Source organism: Biomphalaria glabrata, chromosome 10 (assembly GCF_947242115.1).
Source record: "Biomphalaria glabrata chromosome 10, xgBioGlab47.1, whole genome shotgun sequence".
Classification (NCBI taxonomy): Eukaryota; Metazoa; Mollusca; class Gastropoda; family Planorbidae; genus Biomphalaria; species Biomphalaria glabrata.
The window spans coordinates 29,176,861-29,200,077 of NC_074720.1; positions in this window are offsets into that span (position 1 = coordinate 29,176,861).

The window sequence follows — 23,217 nt, forward strand, 5'->3', positions numbered from 1 at the left end:
CATATGCTTATTGTAGTAACAAATAATTTAAATTTTTAGGATTTACACAATGTACTAAATCCGAAACATATTACGAGCACAATGTAAGCGGAAATAAAAAAAAAAAAAAAACAAGATTGCAAAGACAGTTTGTGTGGAAACACAAACTCAAAATCGGCCCCCGAAGTGGTCCACCCACGCAGGCTTCAATATTTTCAGAAAGAACATCCGAATGAAATTATATCAAAGACAACTGAGAGATAAGAATGGAGAAAGAAGGTTGACAGATCTTGTGTAGTGCCCCAACGGTACAGCAGATCAAAGGATAGGTGCAAGTGAATGCAAAGTTAGATGTGAACCTGGCCTAACTAGTTCCCCTTTCAGACCTTGTGGTCTATAAGGCAGATGATGTAAAGTTCATCTGTTTTTGTGGCCTACGGTTAACGAGGTTGTCATGTAGCCAGCACAACGACCAACCGCCTTTACTTTTCCCCAACTAATATCAGGTACCCATTGGAGCTGGGTGGACTCAGAGGCGCCTAAGGATTCCGAAGTTGAAAATCCCAGTCTTCACCAGGATTCGAACCCGGGGCCCCCGGTTCGGAAGCCAAGCGCTTTACCGCTCAGCTACCGCGCCTCTCCTGGCCTAACTGAAGTCTTATCTATATTATAAAGTAGAATGTGAGGGGTATGTATGTATGTATGTATGTATGTTACTTATAGACATCAAAACCGCTTGACCAATCTTGATAAAACTAGGCAGGAATGTTCCTTGGGTACCAACTTAGACCGTAGTGTATGTATTGTAGCCCTAAAACAAACTTAAGACCCTCAAAAAAAATAAAGTTGTCCGACTCTATTACAGCTATAATATTTTATGGATCTAGGCCATGTCTACAATGTTGACATGAGAAAAGATAGAAAGGATTTAGACCTAGATCTAATTTTAAGAAATACACTTTGCGCAGATAGTTTTTTACGTTGACACATGAAAATACAAAAGAAGATCCATTGATTTCATTATATAATAAAATTAACCTTCAATTTTGTGTTTCAAAAGCATTTTTTACATTAATTAGTTCCTTATATCTGTGATTACAGATTTCCTGACGAACATTCTTTCATTAGACAATTCCTTAATGAATCGCGTACTAAATATTAATTCGTTTAATTGTTTACTTTATAATCCCATCCCTAGATCTAAAACTCTAATTCAACTCTAAGATGATAAAACTTCTCTTCGAACAGATAGTTTTATAATTTAACACATAAACATATTAATTAAAGTCCATTCATTTCATATTTTGATCAAATAAACATTCAAATTTGGTTTTCTAAAGCTACATTCATTTACGAAAGCTGCGAAGCCGAGTTGAGATAGGCCTAGATCTATATTCATTCATGAATCGCGTACTAAACATTATTTCGTTTAATTGTTCACTTTATAATCCCATCCATTTAACAAAGCTATCGCTCTTTTCGTTTTTAATAGATAAGAATGTATCGACTTCGGGTAAACCCATTTTCTCAAAACTAATTTTATTTTCGTAGCGAAAGAGAAATAACGTGAAAGGATCATTAGCTACGTTTAACATACATCTAAATCCAATCCACTAGATTACTCAAAAGCATTTTTTACATAAATTAGTTCCTGATATCTGTGACTACAGATTTCCTGGCGAACATTATTTCATTAGACATTACCTAATGGTTACACATTAACACATCTCTCTACTGAGTCTATTCCTAGGCCTAGGTCTAAAACTCTTATTGAACTCTAAGATGATAAAACTTCTCTTCGCAAAGATAGTTTTATGCTTTAACACATAAATATACTAATTATTGTCCATTCATTTCATATTTTAATCAATTAACATTCAAATTTGTTTTTCTAAAGCATTTTTAATATATTCGTTCGCTGTTCGCTGAAGCTGCGTAGCCGTGTTGAGATAGGCCTATATTCATTCATGAAAAAAAGTTCACGCATGCGCAGCACAGAATGAACTCAATAGTCTATTAAAGCTCTAGATTAGTGTAGATTTAGATCTATGTCTATGTCTACCTCAAGATCTACTTTATACTTTATACACATGAACATACAAAATTTAGTCTATTCATCTCAAATTTTAATCAAATATATGTAGGCCTACAAGCAAATGTTTTAATTTTTTTTTTAATGGATTTAAGCCAATTAGCTATTCTGATTTGATAGCTTCATTCACACTATTTTTACATTGACACATTCGCTTTACTTATTACATTATTATTTCGTTTAATTGTTTACTCTCACTCTCAGTGACTATATCGACAGTAATGCGCAAATAAAGACCCGCGGGTCGCGGGTAACATATGTCTAGTAATTGATATAATTGTTTCGAAAAGGCTCAATCTCTTAATCGAATGCTCAAAAAAAAAAAAAAAAAAAACATTTTCGCATTAAAAAAAAAGTGCACGAAAATGACGTTTACAAGATTACTATTCGTGTTAATTTAGGTCTAACTTATAATGCATACTAATTAGCTTTTCCTCTTTAAAAAACTGCTTCTATAACTGATTTTAAAAATTAGATTTTTCGCTTTCAGAAAAAAAAAAAGGCGTTGCATCAGAACTTTGAATGGTCTAAAATATTGTGATGTCGGATTTTCAATATCTTTTCTAGTTTACGAGATCTAAACGGGACGGACGGACATACGGACAGACGGACAGACATTTCGCACAAAACTAATAGCGTCTTTTCCCCTTTCGGGGGCCGCTAAAAACCAAAACAGTGTTGCCAACTGTAAGATTTACAGTATTGTCGATACAAAATTTTATACGAAAAAATGGCAAAGTTGCTAACCCATCGAAATATGATTTTTTTTCTATATCTTATCTTATATAGGCTTATACAGACATTACTTTAAAAAAAGAAGATGATTACGTCCTACGCGTCATGCATTTAGTCATGCATATTAACCAATGACTTATATTCTGCCAAGTCACTGGTTTTCCTGGCTAGCTCGGGCAACCCATTCCATGCTCTAATAGCACTAGGGAAGAAGGAGTATTTGTACAAATTTGTCCTAGCATATGGAACGAGGAATGTGCCTTTCTGAATATTTTATTAGATTTTGTTTTTGTATTTGAAGATTATGGTTCAGTGTTTTATGTATAATTGCTACTTTATGTAAAAGGTTAAATGGTGTAATGTTGAAGAACGCAAATGTGGAATGCTGGGTTCGTGCTTCCTGGAGTAACACTTGAAACGTAACCAACACAAATGGTAGAGATTGAATGAGTCCAATTTCGGCAGACAAGATCTAACATTTATTTCATAAAACAATATGTTGCACACTTCATGGTAGTTATAAAAATGATCCAATGCATAGAATACAGTCACGTCCGAATAACAGCTTTATACAGTACATCTAATATACTAAATCTTATTAAATCACATCCGCATCACAGCGGGTAACAATAAGCTTCAAAGTTACTACTTGACTCTCTAGGTCCAGAGAAAGACTATCAAAGTACGTGTAGGCCTACTGTCTCAAAGTACTGCTGGCTTCGACTGCTCAAAGGATACTACTTAACTCAAAGTTACTACTCTCTTACTAATTCACTACTGTCCGCACCGGACCCAGGGATACTACTGACTCAACTAAGGGTCAATTTAGTCATTCTTACTTCTTGTTTCTATATCAGGAGTTTCACGTGTCTTTTCATCCTTATGACCCGAGGTGAGCATATGACAGGCAACGAAGTTTTCTAAATTTGGTGATTTTACTAAAGGTCTTACTCTAGTCTATATTGTGGCGGCCCCTTCCTTGTTGAGTCCCATGGTCCCGCCTGCCCTCCCATAAATCCAGGGAGGATAAAGGGGGAGAGTACTTATGTAGCTGCTGCCTATATATTTGTATGCTGACATTCACATCCACAGAAGAACATGTATTTTAAGCTCTAGATAATTGTTACTTGTTATAGGTTTTTGTTTTGCAATGATAGACGACAAATCAAAACAGTTTTCTGAACAAGAACACGAAAAAAAAAAACGGCTAAAAATTATTTTTCTCATAATCAATGTTTCAATTTCTGCGTTAAGTCAATTCAGTATATATCACAGTGCCAAGGACTAGGCCTATGTAAATCTTCATTCAGTAACGCAATTTGTTCATAGACCTCTTATGCTTGAACTCTACTTAGAGTGGTAGATATAATGAATTGATATAGTGCCATTCGTTTCTGTGCACTTTGTATAGCAAACTATTCTATAAAGTAGAATGTAAGGAGTATGTATGTCCCGAATAGAAATCAAAACCGTTTGACCAATCTTGATGAAACTTTTCACAAATGATCCTTGGGTGCTAAATGGAACCGTGACGTATAAATAGTAGCCCTAAAACAAACTTAAGACCCTCAAAGAAAAGTTGCCCAACTCTATAAAAGTATTACTATTTCATGGATCTAGGCCAAGTTTACCATGTTTAGATCGAAAGCATCTAGATCTACATCTAATTTTTAAAACTACACTTTGCACAGATATTTTTTACTTTGACACATGAACATGTAAAATATAGTCTATTGATTTCATTATTTAAAAAATTAACCTTCAATTTTGTGTTTCAAAAGTGTTTTTACATAATTTCGTTCCTTATATCTGCCAATTTAGACGTCTCCGACGTTCTTTATAATCCCATTCAATGAACAAATCGGGTAAACCCGTTTTAATTGTAATTTATATTTTATTCATCTCGCGCTCCTTTCGTTTCGTGGCGAAAAAGAAAACCTTGAAAAGATCATTAGCTAAGTTTAAAATACATCTAAATCCAATTCACTAGATTAGTAAACACAATCTATGATCCGCAGGCCGCGGGTAATATCCGGCTAGTGTATAATTAAATTTAAAAAAAAATGAGGTTATAACGAAGCGCAGATTACTGTAAATAACCTTTAGTAGGAGAATCTCCTTCAACGTTTTATTCATATAATTATCCTAAAAAGGTTTAAAAGTAGACGGTTTTAAAACCTTAAGTAACAGTCAATGGTTTCTTTTTGAAACGTGCCTCCGTTGTTTCTTTCTTTACCTTTGACATTTTGTCATTTGGTGTCACTCCCTGAGGTGTCATCATTTGCGGTCGCACCTCTCGCACGCTCTAGCGACGCCACTGCTCAGGAGAACAACGTTGACGATTTCGTAAGAACTGCTGCCCACGGTCTCATGACAAAGCTGATGACGGCCTCGTAAGAACAGCTGTTAACGACCTACCGAGAACTGCTTTATACCCTAAGAAATGCTGTTTACAAGAATTGCTGTTGCAGGCCCGAGGAGAACTCTTGACGACTCATTTCTAATGTTGAGACTGAAGGAAGGAAAAAAAAAAGTAATTTGTGTTATTAGCAGGGCCGGACTAGCTCCCAAATGCCTATGTTTCTTCCCTTCACAAAACACGTATTAGTTGCATTTGGTTTCAATTCGATTCGCATTTGAAGTTTATAAAACGATTTCTCCTCTAGAATATGCAACACTTGAAAAAGACATTCACACAATTTTAGAGTCATTGAAATCTTCTTTTAGACTAGATTGTGTTCACTGGCTCAATAGTCTTATAGAATGTGTTCAATGGCTCAATGTGTTCACTGGCTCAATAGTCTTATAGATTGTGTTCACTGGCTCAATAGTCTTATAGATTGTGTTCACTGGATCAATAGTCTTATAGATTGTGTTCACTGGCTCAATAGTCTTATAGATTGTGTTCACTGGCTCAATAGTCTTATAGATTGTGTTCACTGGCTCAATAGTCTTATAGATTGTGTTCACTGGCTCAATAGTCTTAGAGATTGTGTTCACTGGCTCAAGAGTCTTAGAGATTGTGTTCACTGGCTCAATAGTCTTATAGATTGTGTTCACTGGCTCAATAGTCTTATAGATTGTGTTCACTGGCTCAATAGTCTTAGAGAAGAGATGCCTACAGCATACCAGTATGACTGTCATAGGGGGCAAAGTCGCTTTCGGTCAGCCTGAAATTAAATAATTGATTGAAAAAACAATCATAACGTTGATTACCTAAAAACATATTATTTATTTATGAATTAAATTTTATAGTTCATTGAATAGAGGCCAGAATATTATACGAATAAAATCATAGTATTGAATTCAATTTTATGATGTACTAGATATGTAGAAACCATGAAACATTGTACTATACAATTAACAAGACAAGTGTTTATGATGGAAATCCTAATAGGAACTTTATTTATTACACAAACACAAGCAGTGTTGCATTGACGCGCTAGCGTGCAAATGTACATAAATACCAATATGTTACAAAATCATATCAAATTATATCCTCGATTGGCTAAAATCATATCATTTATAGAATAAAATCTTATCATCGATTGATTAAAACCATATCATTGAATGCTTAAAACCAAAATATTTTTTGAATAAACATAACATTGTTTGAATCAAATGATGTCGCCACCATCAATCGAATCGCATCATACTCATTAACTCCAATCACATATACGTTAAATCGAATCACATATTCATTAAGCCAATCACATATACATTAAATCCAATCACATATACATTAAATCAAATCACATATTCATTAAATCAAATCATATCAATTGAATCAAAGACCATTGTTGAAATCAAACGAATCCTATCGTTGATTAAATCAAAACATATAATTGAAAGGATCAAATCTTATTGTTATATGAATCAATTCATATCTTGAATTCACTCATGAAATGAACTGGATGAAAGAGGCCAAACTTGTCTTGATGGATCTTTGTCTCTAAGTTCACTCCCAAGGAGAAGCTGAAAGCCCATCACTGTGAAGCTACTCTGCAACAGCTATTGCTTCACGAAAAAGGTTTGTTTTGTTTGTTTGTAAAATGTTTTACATGTTTCGGATGTTCCTTCAGAGTTGAAGATAGTTTACTTCCTAGTCCAAACCTCCCGCAGGACGACGGGGGATGGGAGCGGGCAGGGTTTGAACCCTGGACGATCGATAAATTCAAACGACAGTCCAGCGCGCAAACCGCACGCCAGGCAGCCATGGTAGGCCCATAAATTGTTTGGAGGAGTCTTTCTTACATCCTTACCAAGTGCAATGAGCTCGGTTCTATCCAGCACTTCACAAGACACCGTCCTTTATTTATTTATTCCTATGTGTATGTATTTCATGATAATGACGCCACTCCAAAGCCTAGACGTGTTTGTATTGTATATTAGAGACCAAGTTGCATGAACAATTTTTCTCTTTATTTTTTTTTATAAGTTCAACCCTAGTCTAGTATGTAGATCCTGGCTGACGTTGCTGTATACATTATACTTAAGGAGAGTAGTATATCTTATCTTATAAAATACAGACGTTACTTTAAAAAGGAAGATGATTACGTATATATGACACATACAAATCGATTTTCTTTTCTTATATATGCGGGCATTTTTTTTTTATATTTATCATTAATTTTTGAAACAGGGATGAATTTAATATACACATATATATATATAAATATATATATATATATATATATATATATATATATATATATATATATATATATATATATATATATACAATAGGTTATGTATACCATTAGTATCGTAAAGAAAGTTGTTAAGGGAGGTAACTATTTAAAATATTTTTATTTGCAAATATACATGAATGGTCTCCCTTTTTACGACACCGATCCATTATGAAGTAAAATGTTGACAACTCCCCCCCCCCCCCCCCCCTTTCCCTAAACACAGACTTAGAATCGGGCTCCCATGTGGTCCACTGCGGCAGATAAAAAGTAGATTTTAACATTTACAACATAAATATCAAAATCCACGAGCTACAAACTATCAACAAATACAACCTTATCTGCGCCAATACAAAAAGAAGAGACATGTGCATATTGAAAGTGTTACCAATATTATTGATATGTTAGACCGACTAACGACTTAATAGTGGCTAGAGTAAGTTACCGAGATATATTATTTTATTAGCCTACATTGTTGATATCATGGTCGTAGCCAAGATTTTTTTCGGGGGGGGGGGGGGGGGGGGGGAACTAGTGAAAAAATTGTAGACAATCCGCTGAGAGCTCCCCCAGCGGGTTTCGGGGCGGAGCCCAGCCGCCAGGCCAATTTCGGTATTTAAAGCCAAAAAATGCATATTCTGAGGTCTCTACAGTACATTATCCTGCTATTAAAAGGTTTTAGTTCAAAAACCTAATCTGCTATTCTTACTTACTTAGGATCTTCCCGCACCGTTCGGCGCTTTGGGCGGCAAGCTGCTTCCACAAAATTCTGTCACTGGCAATGTCTGAAGCCTCTTGTCACTTGGTGACTACCACTCTGAGGTCCTCCATGAAAGTGTGGCTCCAAGTTGTACTACGATGCCCCTGTTTGCGCTTTCCTTTCCTCCATGTCATCGCAATTCTTGGTATGTACAACCTTACTAAGGGGTCGACTCCCAGTTCGGCATAGGATTTCCTTGATTGAGACCCAATCTCTACAACTGACATCTAAAATCCGTCTTATACATCTTTGTTGAGCCACATTTAGTCTTTTTTCAATTTCGGCAGATGACGATTCACTGCACTTTATTAATGGAGCCCAACGACTGGTAGGAATGTGTAACCTCTCTTAGCTAAGCTCTTGGAAGTAGGTGGCTGTTGTTTGCTTTAGATTTTATACCGAAAAGCGAAGTTTTATCTCAAAATTATCTGTTTGGGGATTTTAAACTAAAAAATCTCTGGAAGTTTTTTTTAACAAATTCAAAACCCCCTTAGCTACGCTCATAGAATTTGTGACTGTAGTTTGTTTTAGAATAATAACGAAGAGATGAGTTTTCAACCTCAAAACGATCTGTAGGAGGATTTTAAACTCAAAACCATCTGGAGGGGGTTTAATCTTAAATCCCTTTGGGGGAAAGGGGTTTAACCTCAAAACCCCTCATGGCTACGCTCACAGAATTTTTAGTGTGTAATTTGCTTTTTTTTTATATTGAAGAGGTGGTTTTTAGCTTGAAAAATCCCACTGGAGGGGGGTTTTAAACTCAAAACCATCTGGAGGGGTTTTAAATTAAATGTCCTCTGGAGGAGGAGGGGGGATTATACTCCAAATCTCTCTTGTCTACGCTCATAGAATTCGGTGACTGATGTATGCTTTTAGTTTTATATTGAAGAGTAGGTTTTATGGTAAAACAATCAAAAAATCAAAAAACCATCTGGAGGGGGTTTAATCTTAAATCCCTTTGGGGGAAAGGGGTTTAACCTCAAAACCCCTCATGGCTACGCTCACAGAATTTTTAGTGTGTAATTTGCTTTTTTTTTTATATTGAAGAGGTGGTTTTTAGCTTGAAAAATCCCACTGGAGGGGGGTTTTAAACTCAAAACCATCTGGAGGGGTTTTAAATTAAATGTCCTCTGGAGGAGGAGGGGGGGATTATACTCAAAATCTCTCTTGTCTACGCTCATAGAATTCGGTGACTGATGTATGCTTTTAGTTTTATATTGAAGAGTAGGTTTTATGGTAAAACAATTTCGGAGGGGGTTTTAAAATTAAAATCTTCCTTAGCTCTGCTCTTGGAATTTGGGGGTTGTCGTCCTTTTAAATTTTTTTTTTTGTATAGAAGAAAGGGGGGGGGGGGTTAAAAATTAAAATCATAAGAGCTACATGGTAACTGATATTTTAACAATTATGTAAGAATAAATTATGTAGACTCGTCTATCTCGGTATCTAGATCTGATTAATATATCAGTTTTAGTTTGTTTTTTTAGCGGTCCCCAAAGGGGGAATTGCCGCTATTTTATGTGGTCTGTCTGTCCGTCTGTCTGTCACTCCGTGACTCCCCATTGATCTCAAACAGACAACATGCTACACTAATTTCAAGATGAACATTAAGACCTACCTATTTCATTTTTTTTTTAGATTAGTTTGTCATTTTAGCTCTCGTGTTTATGTTTGTAATGTCATCACAGCGCCTTGAGCCTACATTTTGTTTGTTAATAGCGCTTTATAAATAAAATTATTATTATCATTGTACCATCACGACGGAGATACAAGACACCGATAACAAAGACAAACAGACACAGAAAAACACTCCTTTGTCCCCCTGGCAATTGATCATTAAATATACAACTCTATTATCTGATATAAATATTTGACATGTAACTTCTTAGTGAATCTGGTGTGAATGTATATTTTGTTTTCCATAGTTGTAATGTTTTTTTAAAGACAAATTTCCTATAATGAAGATTATTATTATTATTATTTATAGAATGAGAAATCAAAGATTATCATTACATTGAAATGGTAGGAAGTGATTATCATTTTTTAGAATTCTACTATCCTCTTATTTACGGCAGTCCCAGAGCAACACCAAACAAAAGTGATGTAACAGCTGCATGGTGCAAATATTGTTCAATTTATCTTTGGCTACATTCCAAGATAGAAATAATAGTCACGTTTTCTGAGCATTGAATTCTTCACTTCTAATGCAAAATAAAGCGTTAAATGTTTCTAGTGTTAAGAAATACAATAAAAAAAAACGACATAATGTCAGAAAGGGAATTAATAATTGTTTTTGTTGTTGTTGTTGTCTGTGTTTGCATGAGTGTTGTTTTCATCTCAAAGTATCATACATTTTTAAAATAGTCTTCTTCAAACAGACACTTAGGATTGGTCAATGACTAATGCATTGAAATAAAAAATGAAGCAAAAGTAATATCTCTTTTGACAGTACTGGTAGATGATGTTTCTCTCTCTCTCTCTCTCTCTCTCCATCTCTCTCTCTCAATCCATCTCTCTCTCTCTCTCTCTTTATGACAGAAAATATTGTTTTTTGTCATGAATTTGGGATTAAAAGATTGAAAGTTTTTCCGAACTGGGTGGGCCGACTCACCTCCTCTCATTGTGAACTAAAATATTTGTCAATGTTTTATGTGTTCTTTTTACAACTCACTCTCTCTGTCTGGTCAAAAGTTTTGTACATGTTATTTCTCCCACACCCAATCTCGGATCAAGTTGAAATTATTTCTTCTACATGACAAAACAAGATTTTTTTTTTCAAATTAACCAATTATTTAATTAACTCCTGGCAATTTATTTATTGCTAGTCTAGAATAGTCTAGATCTTTTGGAATTGTAATTACATGACTGATCCAAACTAATTGATGCAAGTACGATTAATATAAGCTTTGTTTTTAAACAAATTAAATTAAAAATATTTTCTTGTTTTTTTTTTTTATTTACTGTCAAACGCAATTATTTAATGTTATCAGCTCTGACTGCGTGTATTTAATAGGCCTAGAGTATAATGTGATTCTCTGTATGGCCAGCATGCTTGGACCAAGAAGAGCATCAGAGTCCTTGGGTGTGAGCAAAGTCTTTGGAACCAGTGTTTTTGTTTCAGCTACAACACCAAGCCGTGTTTATGCCATCTCCCCTGTCACACAAGTCCTGGGTTGGATCCCCATACTAAATGAAATATAGATGTTAAATGTTTTCTTGGAGGTTCAGCGAGTGCCTATTCAAATTATTCCGATAGCGGATTCCAGCGGTGGTTGATTTTGAAACCAATACGGTGCAATGCCCACACATTCACATCGTATGACCTCAAAACCATCCATTCGAAGTTTGTTTATTTCTTTGTTTTCTTGTGGTGGTTGATTTTGAAACCAATACGATGCCAATGCCCATACATTCTCATCGTATGACCTCAAAACCATCCATTCGAAGTTTGTTTATTTCTTTGTTTTCTTGTGGTGGTTGATTTTGAAACCAATACGGTGCAATGCCCACACATTCACATCGTATGACCTTAAAACCATCCATTCGAAGTTTTTTTGTTTGTTTGTTTTTTCTTATCTAGCGGTGGTTGATTTTGAAACCAATATGATACAATGCCCACTCATTCACATCGTATGACCTTAAAATCATCCAATCGAATAATTTTTTTTTTTTTAAAGTTACGATTTTTACATTGTCATGTCTTTGCATTTAGATTACTCAATTTTGTCACAAACTAAATTTGTCTTATTGGCTGGAGGGGGCCCACCAAGTTCTTGAACCCGGGCCCACAAAAATGTTCTTAAACCCGGACCCACAGGTACCTTGCTACGCCACTGATCTCAGGAGAAAGCTGTTACCTAGAGAGTGGTATTATGCCATCATTGAGCAGTGAGGGTCCAACGCCCAGACAGATACCTATGTTGTACTAAAGTCATAATCCAGTTTGACCACAGACCATTGTCTCCTAGTTGTTACACTGTCAAGACTAACCGAGTAATTGTACATGATTGTATTAAGTTGTAATTGTCAGTATTTTTTTGTTTTTTCAAAATAATGAGAAACCATAGAAGCCAACGCGGCTTTAACTGAGATTGATCATTTTCGTATATTATTGCTATAGACATGTCACATATGAGTTGATCTTTTCTTTAGTTTCTGTTTTATATATTAAATATAAACTTTCAAACGACTAGGCCTAGTTCAAATTGTAATTGTACTCATCATGCCACAATGTTTACATATATTTTTAAAGTATTTTTGTTTTCTTTTCTCACTTTCTCTGTGTTGTAAATAGTGTCACATTTCTAAGGGATTGCTCTAGCTAGGCATATCCTGTTTTGATTTGATTTGATTTGATTTTGATTTTAGGCACATCGGCACAATTTAGGCCATGTCGTACCTGCAGTCCCTTAAGGACTACTCTCTCTCTAAACAACAAGGGCCAGATTCTATACAGTCATATCATTAAAATCAAGGTCTATTCCTGTTTTGTTTAAAATGTGAATACACTTTGATATCCTATACTCTTAAACGAGCAATTCTTGTATATATCCTATACTCTTAAGCGAGCAATTATTGTATGTATATATTGCTATAACTTAGCAATTAACCTCAACGAAAGTGATATAAAACAGAACGTTTAATAATCAATTATAAACTACATCTAGAGCCAAACTTAGAATCACAGCTCAGGCCTTCTTGTTTACATCTCTAATCATCGGCCATCTTCCTTCCTCTGTTCTCTATCATGTCCTCTGGTACACAATGTCGCGCCAAATGACAGTGCGCAATGTAGAGTCATAACACTGCCCCCTCCTTAGTTATGTTCGTCCCGAACATGACCAGATTTTCGACAGGGCTGAAGAATTGTCAGTGCAGATGAAGTTCTGGCAAGAAAGTTATAGTCCCACTGGAGGCCAGGTCATAAACACACTGTCATTTCAAGCCATCTCCAGAAGGTAGGCCTTTCTACACATGTCCATTAACAACATTATCAGTGTCCAGTTTCCGCTGAAATTGATTCATCTTTTACTCTGCTTTGTGAAGGCAGACGTACACACGTTTGTCAAGTACAGACCTGTTGATGGTTTTTCTGGTATTTGTATTGTTCATTCGAGGTGCCGCCCCTACAGTTCTTATTAAATTTCTGTCTGCAGTTAGTACTGGTAGCCAAACAGGAGTATTGGACGCAGACCCAACGTTGTCTGATTTGGTCATGCCCATTGAAGCACTCATATCACGGACATCGAAAGCAATAGTTTCACTCTGCCTATAGGTCACTCCTCTAGTTTCTTCATCTAGCGTTTTCTTTTCGGGTCTGCGCTTATCGTTAAAAAGGTTGCCACTTTCTTTATCTTGAAAGCTAGACGCATCTGATTTGTCATTATGATCATCGACGGCGCTGCCACCACCAACACTTTCCTTGTAACTACCCGTATAGCCACAACAATGATTGGTTGATGTTGCAATCTCCGCTCTTCTAGGATGTCGCTGGCCTTCCAGTTTGTTCCACTTCAGTTTGTCCCTTTTATGATACCTGTTTACTGACAGATTAGACCATTTTGGTATGGTCGTATGTTCGATTCGTTTCACCTGAATGCCTTCCACACCATCATCAAGCAATGGGAACTCTATGTGTCCATATTGTACAGTTCCACTTCCAATGTTTAGAGATAAACCGAATTCCTGCATAAAATCCAGACCCAGGATGCAATCGTCGACAACATTGGCGATCAGAAAACCATGACTAAATGGTTGACTTCCTATTTCAAAATTAAGCCGTACCTGTCCTAATATAGGTAACAGTTCGCCACCTGCCGTTTTAAGAGTGTAGCCATTCACTCGTATTATTTCCCGATCACCAATCAGACTGGGTCCAATTATCGACCGCGTAGCCCCTGTGTCCAAGAGGAACCTATAATAACCAGCGCCAATCTTTCCCTGCACTCTCAAGGTTCTGCTTTGTTCTAACACTCTGAAAGGAGTCTTTATCCTCGGAGTTTCGATTTTCTGGGTTGCCAGTTCTTGCTCCCTAAGCCCGTAGAATCGTAGCGGTTGACGTTCCGATGCACAGCCTTGGCCTTGGAACAACATGTTACAATTCCTCCGTAAATGACCTGGAGTGTTACAATTCCAACAACGAAAAGTCTTTTTACTACGCCTTGAGGTCTGATAATGTTCCCGTTCACTTAAAGCCTTTTCCACCATTCTTCGAATCAGCCGCGGCAGATCCTCCTCTTCCGCCACATTTAACGTCCGACAATAGTGTATGCTCCTCGCTGAAACTTCGGCCGCCTCGTAGGACAGGGCATAGATGAGGGCTTCGTTGATTTTCCGTTTTCCGCTTATTCGGATGGCTTTCTTAAGTTCCGAATCTCGCACTCCATCTATGAAAGCATCTGTGACCAGAACATCCAGAAGTTCCTGTGTTGCCGATGGGTAAGCAAGACGGGCGAGACGTTCTACGTCTGCTGCTAATTCCTGTAATGTCTCTCCGTTTTTCTGTTGTCGATTCTTTAATTGCATCCTGAAAACTTCCTGCCGTATCATAGTTCCATTGTTTTGACCATGGCATCGTAGTCTGTCCGATCCGTCATAGTCTGAGTGCCAACATAAGACCAGTTGCTTTCTCTGCCTGGGTATCCCATCTGTTGATTAGCGCCGCCGCCTCGAATTGTAATCGATACACCGACCAAGACACAGAGCCGTCAAACACCGCTGGTTTAATCTTCCCAGTCATTTCAGTCACAGTGGCACCCGCATCTTGTTTCTTTTGCAGCTCCGCCTTCATTTCATTTCGTAATTGTTGAATTTTAGAATCAACATCTCCCACCATTTGGGACCTTAATTCAGCGACCTCATTTCTTAATTGTTGTTTGAAACTGTCTATGTCATTTTTCAATTCAGACACAAAGGATGCTATTGAGCTCAGTTTATTACCTAATTCGTCTTTAAGTTCATCCTTTACTGATTTCAGGTCTTCCTTCATTTGTTCTTGCATCGATTGAAAATGCTCCCTCATATCCGGTTCTTTTTCAAACAAATAGGTGTCCGGATCCTGCTCTTCATCTATGATGCTTTGCCTAATACGTTCTATGAGTGTTGCCGCTTACGTTCAGCTCTCTCCCTCTCAGTTCCTGTCTAAGTTCCTGTAATGACAGTTGACTAAGTGTTTTCTTAGACGCCATCCCGTATCAAAACGTTGATCAGCTAAAACCAAAACTTATGTTGATCTACCCGAAAATGGAATCGTTCAATGTCTTATACCTAGATCTAGACCTTCTTCTCCACTTTCGTTGAGGATCCCACTTCTGACACCAATTGCTATAACTTAGCAATTAACCTCAACGAAAGTGATATAAAACAGAACGTTTAATAATCAATTATAAACTACAACTAGAGCCAAACTTAGAATCACAGCTCAGGCCTTCTTGTTTACATCGCTAATCATCGGCCATCTTCCTTCCTCTGTTCTCTATCATGTCCTCTGGTACACAATGTCGCGCCAAATGACAGTGCGCAATGTAGAGTCATAACAATATGTATATATATTTATATATAAATTTTATTTCGAAAACGGCTCTAACGATTTTCTTTAAAATTTCAAGGTATGTGCATATTAGGAAGAAAAAAATTCTCAACTCATTGGCCACATCGGGAAAACTAGAGGTCGACCGTTATATCGGTTTGAAAATGCCTCGTTATCGAAAAATTAATTTTGGCTAGAATGTTTTATGAATGAAAATTTTCCATGAAGTAAACGGGATAAAACGCTGCTTACGTCACTAGGCTTACCGCAGTACACTAAATTATTTCTTAGCAAACAAGAACGAGTTTGAAAATAATCAATAGACCTAATTAAACATTTGCACACCATCTAACTGTAGATTGATTTATTATAGAACTATGAAAGAAAAGTAATGAAATTAAATGTACCAATATATGATTAGTTATTGTGTTTTAAGTGCGTAATAAAATGTTTACTCTTAATTGCGTAGAACGGTGTAGATACCTTTTACTTTGTTGTTTATTTTGCTGGTGACCTCCAGCTGTCTCGTTCTGAGGCCGCATGCAACCAGGTGCTCTTTTGTATGTCAGCTAAGGCAAGTTGGCGCCTAAGCCGGTCTTTTAAGCGTTTAGGTGTTACGTCGACCACTTTTTAGCTCACCAAAAAAGACTGTTCTTCCCAGCGTAACTGTCGGACTTAAAAAATTCCCTCTATACAAAGGCCTCGGATACACATTTGAGACCAAAAGAAAATCTGCTGCTGAGGACAGACGCAGACGCTAAAAGAAAATCTTAATCGAGCACCGCGGACAATGGTTATGCTTGCCCTGGATGTGGCAAAATATGTAGGTCACAGCTGGGGCTGCGTAGCCACGGGAAATACTGCACTCCTCATTAATTTTCTGACTTGAAGACAAGCCTTATTATTATTATTATTTTGCTGGTGAATTATTACCAAGTGTTCATGCTTCGGTGTCTACTGTCCCATACCAAAACAAAGGAAATGGTCATTACACAGCTTCTCTACGCCTTACTTGCTCACACTAAACATGATATCTAGCTAGCGGTCAACGACTTTGCGTACGCTGCAGCCTCTTTTGATTTAACTATAAACCTCGTTAAAAAGCTTGGAGTTAGGGCGTGGTGACGGAAGGCCCAGGAGAGATCTGAATGGAGGGATCTGTAAAAACAGGCCATATTCCTCCACGGGCTGTAGCACCAGTGGGATGGATGGATGACAAAAGCCGGTATGAACTTCTTATAGTCCGACAGTCAGGCTGGGCAGGGCACGTATCCGGTAAGGGGGACGAACATATTGTTCGGCGTAACATATGTGCCCCACTGAAACGTTTCTTTAGAAAACTAATGCAATGATTTAAGTCTATTAAGAAAAAATTTGCCATTTTACTTTGTCACAAAGTGCCTGTGTTACCCTGTAACGTAGAGATTTGTGTCACTTGATGTTTCGTACTAAAGCCATAATGAATATACTAATTCCATAATTAAATGTCGTAACGTAACCATCTGAGAAGTTACACCGCAAAGACTTTCTTCCAAGCCAATAATAGAAGGCCTACAATAGTTTTTGGAGGCGCGGTGGCTGAGCGGTAAAGCGCTTGGCTTCTGAACCGGGGGTCACGGGTTCGAATCTTCTGGTGAAGACTGGGATTTTTATTTCGGGATCCTTGGGCACCTCGAGTCCACCCAGCTCTAACGGGTACCTGACATTAGTTGGGGAAAAGTAAAGGCGGTTGGTCGTTGTGCTGGTCACATGATACCCTCGTTAATCGTAGGACACAGAATCAGATGACATTTACATCATCTGCCCTATAGACCACTAGGTCTGAAAGGGGTACTTTACTACATTTACGGGTTACTAAAAGAAAAACGTTTCTTCTAAATTTCAGTTCTTTTAATTTTATTTTTTTTTTACCTTTTCGATGATGTGGCCCGCAAATGATATGTCGGAAATTAAACTGGCTCGCAAGCTTATTTGGTTTGAGCCTCACTGACCTATAGAAATAAATGCTATCACACTTCTTTGTACATTGTTACATCATCTGCCCTATCATGGGCGTAGCCAGGGGGGGGGGGGGTTCTTGGGGTTCAAACCCCCCCCCCCCGAAATGAAATCCCCCCCCCCTGCGGGGGGGGGGCGGAATTAAGTGACTGATTTTTGCTTTCATTTTGTTTATTTTAGGTGAGATTTTAATACTAAATCATCACTTACCACAGCACAGCCGAGGCAGTTTTGAGTTAATAGCACATTAGGTTTTTGAAATAAAACTTTTTAATAGCAAGATAATGCACTGTAGATACCTCAGAATATGCATTTTGTTGGCTTTCAATACCAGAAATAGTGCTCGGCGGCGGGGCTTCGCCCCGCGCTGGGGGAGCGCTGCGAACTCCCCCAGACCCCCTATATATATATATATAATTTTTTTCCGCGGGTGGGGGGGGGGGGGGGAGGTAGGGAGGTAGAAACCCTCCCCGAAAAAAAATCCTGGCTACGCCCATGTGCCCTATAGACCACAAGGTCTTAAAGGGAAACTTTTTTTTTTTACAATAGTTTTACGCAAAATATGGATTGCTAAACTATAAGACGGACGTGAGCTGTGGTTTGTCTAGACTGTAGGAGGACTTAAGAGACTTTATATTTAATCGCCATGTACAATTACATTTAGAACTAACAGAACACTAAAGCAGCTCTTCAGATTTGTAGTCTTTATCTGATCGTTCATTTTCGTAATTGCAAAAATATTCCCTAATGACTTCGGGTATATAATCTTCCTTAAGAAATTATTTAACCGAGCGAGGCTCGGCCACCTGATATTATTTATCTATACTCTTAAGCGAGCAATTCTTGTATCTAGCATGGAGACAGAGTGTACGTGCTGGTACGAACTTTGCTGAATGCAAAAGAAATGAAGCTGCTTCGGTCAAGAGAAAGAAAAAGAAAGCTGCCCTGTCAGCTAGCCCTAGGACAGATGAATATAAATGCTCGAACTGTGGCAAACTCTGCCGCTCCAGAATTGGCTTGATCAGTCACACCAGATTCTGCCCCATCTCAAGACGTAACCAAAACCAGTGACTTATCTGGGCGCATCCATTGTCTTACGAGACAGAAGGAGCCATATATATATACGGGAAGTCGACCGTTATATCGGTTTGAAAATGGCTCATTATCGAAAAATTAATTTTGGCTAGAATGTTTTATGAATGAAGTTTTCTATATGACGTCAATGGGAAAAAAACTTGACACCGCTTACGTCACTAGGCTCACATCAGTACACTAAGACATTTCTTCGCAAACAAGAAAAAGTTTTAATGATTCAATTGGCGTAATTAAACATTTGCGCACCATCTTATTGTAGATTGATCCATTATGAAACTATGGAAGAAAAATAATGAAATTAAATATCTTAATGTATGATTAGTTATTGTGTTTTAAAGGCTTTATAAATTGTTTACACTTTAATTGCGTACACCCGTAGGTAGCTTTTACTTTGTTATTATTTTGCTGGTGAATTATTGCAATGTGTTTAAGCTTCGAAGTCTACTGTCCCATACCAAAACATAGGAAATGGTCATAACACAACTTATCTATGCCTTACTTGCACAACCAGGGCCGGCCCTAACATTTGCGGGGCCCTATGTGGAATGTGAGGATTGCCAGTAAGGGTAGGGATAAGGATAATAAGTGAAAATAAAGATTTTGTATTAGAAAATAAATTCGTATTTGCATTACATTTTTATTAAATGAAAGCTGACGATGCCGTTTTTTTTATATCATGCGTAGGACCGGCGTTTATCATATTGATTGACACCCCAAAATGACAATTTTGTCTTTTTAAGGACATTTTTATGAGTTTCAGGAGATTTCCAGGAGCTCCTTGAAAACAAGGAGACCACGGGAACCCTATTATAAGTTATAATGGTTTAATTTAATAATTTACACCTAGAATTAGCGCGGGGCTTTTGAACATAGGGTTCCACTGTGGCAGCATAGGGACTAGTGCTGGCCCTGATGATATCCAGCTCGCGGTCAACGAATTTTCATCAAGCTACTGCTTTTTTTTGGGTTAACCTATAAACCTCGGTAAAAAAGAAGTCATGTTCCAGAAGTCACCCAATAAAACCTACTCAGCCTAAGATCACCGCGCAAAGACATCCCTTAAAGTGGTAGATAACTTCACATTATCTGGAAGCATAGTATCAAATGACGCATTGATTTAAAGAGAGGTTGATATGTGATCAGGGATAGTCGTGCTTTTGGACGCCTCCAAGCGAGAGTGTGGCGAAATAAATAGCTCCGTCTGTCTACAAAAATCATTGTCAACCAGAGATTCTCTCAACCCCTCTATGTGGATCTGAGACATGAGTACTTTATAGAAAGCAACTAAGACTTTTTGAACGACTTCACCAAAGACCGCAATACAAACAGCGATATTCTTGCAAAATGGTATGAACTTCTTATAATCCGATAGTCACGCTTTGCAGGGCACTTATTCCGTATGGGGGACGAACATATTTTTGACAATCTCTCAGGTTATGAATGTTCATAGTCTTGCACGTGTTATGAACTGAATGGTTTAGCCTTCGTTGAATGTGCGAGAGAGTGTGTGAGTCAGTGAGGTCTTGTCACCGATCCAGGAAGGTTGGACAGTCGCTTCCTGGACTGGTGTTTATGTATTTATATTTCATGAAAGTCGATGGACTGGTGATTGTGAATTAATATTTGAGCGTCGATGTCATTGCGTGCTTATTTGATATTAAAGTGTTATTATTATTCATGGACATCTATTGTTGGAGTTGGAGTTTAATTAGTGATACTTGTTCTTATTGTGTAACCCTTTATGAGCCAAGCAAGCATTAATTAATTGGAATTGAGTAACCCCTAACAAGCCAAGCAAGAATAGAACCCAGACAACAACATGTACACACACATAATTAAAATAAAAAGCCAACATCAATAATTGAACACTTTAGTTTATAAAGTTCAAATTTTATTGTAACCATTAGTATTAAATACAATAAGCGGCCATTTTGACAATTGAAACACTTCAATGCATACACATTTTATTTACTAGAGTGGATATTAAATAACATTAAAGGAGTTTACATCAGCACAAAGAAGAGTATTGAGGTGCATTCTGTTCCATCGCCTCTAATCACAAAGCGAATTTCTTTCCAACAGCAAACTGTTCAGAAATAAAATTAAGATATTTGCATAAATATCACATAAATATTGATTTTTTAAAAACCTTTTCTCCTTACCAATTCAATTGATTCGCAACCAAGATATGAGACAGAATTATGTACATATAAATGTGATAAACCGTGTGTGTTAGAGGGTTAGAGCATAAGATAAAATTAAGTTATAAAGTTTCTTTCTGCCCAGAGTTAGAGAGTATCCTGCTATGAGTGACATAAAAAGTAAAGTGAATTTCATCTTTTAGACCTTGCGATCTATAGGGTAAATGATGTAAAGGTCATCTGTTTCTGTGGCCCACGGTTAACGAGGGTGTCATGTGGTCAGCACAACGACCAACCGCCTTTACTTCCCCCCCAACTAATGTCAAGTACCATTTCGAGCTGGTTGGACCCAGATGCGTCCAGAGATCCCGGAATTAAAAATCTCCGTCTTCACCAGGATTTGAACCCGGGACCTCGGTTCGGAAGCCAAGCCCTTTACCACACAGACACATCGCCTCAAAGAGTCTAGAAACTCTAGATACTGTAAGAGAGAATCCTGTTATAAGACTAAATACTTTGAGCTAAAGAAAATCCTTTTGTTAGCTACTTTGAGTTAGAGAGAATCCTGTAATAAGCTACTTTGAGTTAGAGAGAATCCTGTAATAAGCTACTTTGAGTTAGAGAGAATCCTGTAATTAGCTACACTGAGTTAGAAAGAATCCTGAAATTAGCTACTTTGAGTTAGAGAGAATCCTGTTATTAGCTACTTTGAGTAAGAGAGAATCCTGTTATTAGCTACTTTGAGTTAGAAAGAATCCTGTAATTAGCTACTTTGAGTTAGAGAGAATCCTGTTATTAGCTACTTTGAGTAAGAGAGAATCCTGTTATTAGCTACTTTGAGTTAGACAGAATCCTGTTGTTAGCTACTTTGAGTTAGAGAGAATCCTGTTATTAGCTACTTTGAGTAAGAGAGAATCCTGTTATTAGCTACTTTGAGTTAGACAGAATCCTGTTGTTAGCTACTTTGAGTTAGAGAGAATCCTGTAATAAGCTACTTTGAGTTAGAGAGAATCCTGTAATTAACTACATTGAGTTAGAGAGAATCCTGTTATTAGCTACCTTAAGTTAGAGAGAATCACGTTATGTTTTCCATTACACAATAGCTAGACAGATTTCCTTTTTTAAATTGCATACATTCCCTTAATGAAAAGAATAGAGCAGATCCAGGAGCACCTCGTGTTAAGCTATTTAACCTAATCGTACATGATACTCAAACTCTACTAGGTCATTACATGTGACTCAAACTCTACTAGGTCATTACATGTGACTCAAACTCTACTAGGTCAATACACGTGACTCAAACTCTACAAGGTCATTACATGAGACTCAAACTCTACTAGGTCATTACATGTGACTCAAACTCTACTAGGTCATTACATGAGACTCAAATTCTAATATATTATAACATGAGACTCAAACTCTACTAGGTCATTACATGTGACTCAAACTCTAGAAGGTCATTACATGAGATTCAAACTTTACTAGGTCATTACACGTGACTCAAACTCTACTAGTAGGTCATTACATGAGACTCAAACTCTACTAAGTCATTACATGTGACCCAAGCTCTACTCGGTCATTACATGTGACTCAAACTCAACTAGATCATTACACGTGACTCAAACTCTATTAGGTCATTACATGATACTCAAACTCTACTAAGTCATTACAAGAGACTCAAACTCTACTAAATCATTACATGAGACTCAAACTCTACTAGGTCATTATATGTGACTCAAACTCAACTAGATCATTACACGTGACTCAAACTCTACTAAGTCATTACATGTGACTCAAACTCTACTAGGTCATTACGTGAGACTCAAACTCTACTAGGTCATTACATGTGACTCAAACTCAACTAGATCATTACACGTGACTCAAACTCTACTAAGTCATTACATGTGACTCAAATTCTACAAGGTCATTACGTGAGACTCAAACTCTACTAGGTCATTACGTGAGACTCAAACTCTACTAGGTCATTACATGTGACTCAAACTCTACTAGGTCATTACATGTGACTCAAACTCTACTAGGTCATAACGTGAGACTCAAACTCTACTAGGTCATTACATGAGACTCAAACTCTACTAAGTCATTACATGAGACTCAAACTCTACTAGGTTATTACATGAAACTCAAACTCTACTAAGTCATTACATGAGACTCAAACTCTACTAAGTCATTACATAAGACTCAAA